At 26.0% G+C, this 4,894-nt stretch overlaps 1 long non-coding RNA gene across 1 annotated transcript; it reads right to left on the reverse strand.

Moving 5' to 3' along the window:
- Window positions 1–2,209: 2,209 nt before the first annotated feature.
- LOC133789508 (uncharacterized) lies at window positions 2,210–3,450 on the reverse strand. The gene is made up of 3 exons (XR_009873588.1): window positions 3,030–3,450; window positions 2,546–2,951; window positions 2,210–2,399 (listed from the first exon to the last, which is right to left on the reverse strand). It is a non-coding gene; the product is annotated as an uncharacterized LOC133789508 (long non-coding RNA).
- Between the last annotated feature and the right edge of the window lie 1,444 nt (window positions 3,451–4,894).

Raw genomic sequence — 4,894 nt, forward strand, 5'->3', positions numbered from 1 at the left:
TTTATAATTGTTAAATGATTTTCTTTTAATTTTAAATTAAGTGGCATGACAAATGATTTGGCAAAGTTTTGATGACGTGTAAGGTAGTTTGATGATTGGGCAAATTTTAATTGGCGCGACCCAATCAAATCTCGGCATGTGGTAGTCGAAGTTGCATATAATGATGAGATACACGTGGTTGTCAAGAAATTGTGACGTATAGGTATTTATGTCATCAAAAAAACTTAAGTATTAATCTGCTAATTTTGAAAAACGTAAGTATTTTCAAGGTCAATTAGTCAAGAATAAGTTAAGAACGTAAAAAAAAATGTAAATGTGGTTTTTTCAATCTTTCATTTTGTTTAAATAATCATTTTTATAATTAAGACACCACCTCACCAAAGTGTGATAGCAACCTAACCGATGGACCAGATTGCAACCTAACTGGTAGACCAAATTGCCCCAAACAAGTGGAAAAAAATATTAAAATTATTAGAATCTTTTAGTTATGCTGTGAATGTTACAGAGAGCATGTTTGGTTTGATGGAATACAAATTCTTATTCATTTGTTTGGTTTGCATTGGAAACCATGGAAAGCCTTTCCATTCCATTATATGTGGGTTTTGTTATTCTTATGGTGAACCTATACAAAGAAGATTTCCATTATCAAGACACAATAAATGGTAAGAGAAATGACTGTTCTACCCTTTCTTTTTAAAATTTTTGATATTTTAAAATATATAAATAAAAAATTAAAGTAGAGACGTTTTTGACAATACACTATTTATTCTATTCTATAACCAAACCAAACAAAAGAAGTGATTATTATTCCAATATTCATTCCATAAATAAACCAAATATCATGATCAATTTCTATAATATTCTTATTCCATTTCATTACCATATCTATTACCATTAATATTCTATTCCACTAAAACAAACGCCACCTAATAATATTATTATATAGATCTAAAGAATCTTGGTATTTATATATATATTTTAAATATTATTATTAAAAAAATAAACACCAAATTGAAGAGAACCTATGTTTTAAACAAATAAACAACCATATGACCCACATTATAATAATTAAAAATTATTATTTTATTTTCTTTATTATATTATATTAAAATAATTTATCTAAATATTTTTTAACACTACAAAAAATTTTAGTTTTAGACACAATAAATTTTGTGACTAAAAACAAAAAATTTGTGACTAAAAAAAAATTATCTTATCTATGTCATCACTAAAAAGTCCGTGGCTAAAAATATTAGTCACAAAAATAACAATTTATTGTCACTAAATGTATTTTACAACAAATTGTTATTTTTAGTCACAACAAACTTTATCACTAAAAATAATAAGTTGTGACTAAAACTACATTAGTAATAACTTGTGATTAAGTACAACTTTTTAGTTAAAAATAATTTTTTGTTGTTAATAAAAGTGGCATTTAGTTACACAAAATATATATTGTGACTAAAAAGTTGTCACTAAAGTGTTACCTTTATTTGTAGTGTGAGTGAAGAATGTTGCTCTGTGCTCACTATGAGCATGGTGCAATAGTCTTAGCGTCTTATACGTAAAACTTCTAGAGAAAGCCAAAAGCAAAAATGCACTTTTCTTTATAACTGCTCTTATCAAATAGAAGCAATAAGTGGAACTAATAAAGGAAATTTGTTAGAAGACAAATTTTTTTTTTATTATTGGAGTTCTTATTTATATATTTTAAAAATATAAAAAATAAAATAAAGTTCATTAGAGCTCAACTGATCAACATTCACATCGGGGTAGTTGTACTGTTTGTTCATCACCTAATTTGTTTAATGAATGCTTCTTACTCGTCCTGACCTCATCTCCCCCCATCCCCACGACTTGTTTTTTTTTTTTTTTTAAAAAAAATTAATAATTTGAAAAAGAAAGAAAAAATTAAAGTTTTTTGGTAAAATAAGTATAATTTATAAGAGTATGTAATGGTGACGAAGGCAAGAAAAAACATCCCAACCCCATTTAGTCGAGGAATCCACTCTAGGCACAATCTTACTGAGAGAATATGCACTACATTCTAATTCGGTATCTCTCTCCTAAAGTTTTTGAATATCATTTATTATAGCGTTCATTTTCAACTTCAATTGAAAGTGAAACATTCTTGTTTATATACGTATATATGCACTTTAGATACATGAACATAACTATATAGGCCATATAATAATGAGAGAATCTAATGAATATAAATATCAAACGACATCATCGTTCTCATCGTTTTGGTCAAATTGATCGTTTGAAGGTTTGATGATGAGTGGATCCTCTAAATCATTTACTACTTCTTCAACTTGCTTGGATGACTTGGGCTTCCAGTACATTGCATACAGAATCAGCTGAATACTTCCCAACACAAATCCAGTCACATTTGGTGTCTACAACAATCAATCAATACATAATTATTTATATGTATATGTATATATATATATATATCACCACTTACAATATTGTTTCATTATTATTTATTATTTAAAAAAAAAAGAAATAAGTTATATGATATTTTGAAACTGTAACTACTTACCCCAACAAACCAATCTTTTAGAAGAACAGCATACACAGTCCAAACTACACTGTTCAAGAAAAGGATAAGAGACAGCAGAAAAGGCATGTATTCTACACTCTTTGTCAAAATGACTGTTTTCTGTACATCAAAACACACACAAATAAAAAAAAAAAACTTAGAAGATGGTACGTAATTGTTGATGACAAAAAACATGATCATCAAATAATAGAAAAATGAAAAAAGAGATGAGAATATGTTTTACCATAGATGAAAGAGGTGAAGCATAAGCAATCATACTGAAGATTGAACAAAATGTTCCAGCTATATCGATTCGAGTATCTCCATGCAGAAATATTTGCATGTAAAATGTTGTTGCTATTGGAAATAGCACATTGAAAAAAACCACAAGGATAGCACTCCTAATCTGGATGTATCATATTTAAGATATGTTATAAAAGATGACGATGAAAAAAAGAAGAAGAAGAATAAGAATATATTATACCTTCATTTTTGGAGGTGCAAAAAGTAAGAATATGGTGAGAAAAATGATCTCAACAACAGCACCAAACATATTCACAGTGATTATTAGAAGACCATCTGTCTTAATAAATCCATAATAAATCCAAAAGTAAGCATTTAATAATTTGCTAATGTAAGGGATACTCTCAAATTCCTCCGTTGATTTACGCTTCAAGATTCGCCAAAACACGTTTCTGTGAAAAAAGAAAAATATTGAGATTCAGAGACTGATTAAACTAATAAAAAGAGAATATTCTTTGTTTCTTTTTTTTTATGTGTAAAAATGAGGTTTTAGTACTTACGCTGGAGAAACATAGACTAGGCCAGACATAATATTGCCTGCACAAAAGAAAAGAAAAAGAAAAATCATTAACATAATCAATTGTACAAAATCATTTTTTCTTTTAAAAAGAAAGAAAAAAAGTGTGAACTTTATTAATATACCTAGCACACCAAAGAAAATAGTTAATGAAGTTGCCATTATTGAATAGGGTTTTAAAAAACAAGCTATTGTTCTCCTTTTCTTTTTCCTCTCGTGGTTGGTTTAATAATCACACTAATTGATACTGGTGTTCTTGTTCCCAGTCCCAGACCTACTTTAAATACTTGCTAGGTTAGGTTGTTATTATTCCTAGTCTTACTTTAATACGGATAGGTTTTTACACATTATCATATTAAATTTGAATTCATCATTAAAATGATGTGTTTTAACTGTTTTAAACAAATCCATTAAAATCCTAAAACAAATCGGAAATCGGTATATTTTAAAGCAAGTGTCCAATTATTTTTAAGTCCATTAAAATTTAAGCGTATTATTTTAAATATAAAAGATGGATGAGTTGTTTAATTTATTTTTTCAATCACTTTACTAGAATAATATCGAGTTTAAAATTTATGATTTTTTTTTTTTAAAAAAAAATATCTCTCACACTTTAGCCAACTAACGGTAGAAAAGACAACAATAAGTCAAGGATCAATCATAATTCGATATGGTGTATATGTATTTTCATTTTTATATAATTTGAACTACAAACTTACCTTGTAAACTCTTAATTGTATTTTGTTTAATACAAAACTAAAAGGCTTCGCGCAATCTTTTGTAAATTTTTTTTTTTTTTTATGATTGGAGGTAGAAATTCATTTTCACTATATTCGCACAATATATTCTTTATATAGACATGTGAGGACATTTTAACCACAATTTTTTTTTCATAATAATCTTTATTGTATAGCAAATCTCTTGCAGATTTCTGAAAAATTATAAATAATTAAAGTGTCCAAAATAAAGTTTAAAAAATGAATAATTAAAATATTGAAAATAAAGTTCAAAAAGCTTGGTGTAAGTGTGTTTTTATTTATTATTATTATTATACGCTTTACGTGATTTTATTTATATAAAAAATTTTAATTATATACAAGAAAATTTATGTTTTGTGAAATGGTGTATATGTATTTTTTTTTATATAATTTGAATGACAAACTTACCTGGATCGTAAACTCTTAATTGTTTCTTTTAATATAAAATTTGGTTCAAAATAATATTGAGTCGAAAAAAAACAAATTCTTTTCAAAATTAATGAGCTGAAAAAGAGTAATCATTATATTAATAACATATAATTTTTTTTTATTTTGGGTCATGTCCTACATCAAAATAAAAAATATATATAAAGAAATATTAATATATTTAGAAAGAAATGAATTACTACCCATCAAGAATTACTTTTAAAATAGAAACTTATAAGTTTTGATTTTTAATATTTAAATTAATAACCCATACCAATTTATTATATTTAGTTAGTATAAATAATATATATAAATTAAATGATTGGGATGATATATTTAAAAAAA

This window comes from Humulus lupulus, chromosome 7, assembly GCF_963169125.1.
Source record: "Humulus lupulus chromosome 7, drHumLupu1.1, whole genome shotgun sequence".
NCBI lineage: Eukaryota > Viridiplantae > Streptophyta > Magnoliopsida > Rosales > Cannabaceae > Humulus > Humulus lupulus.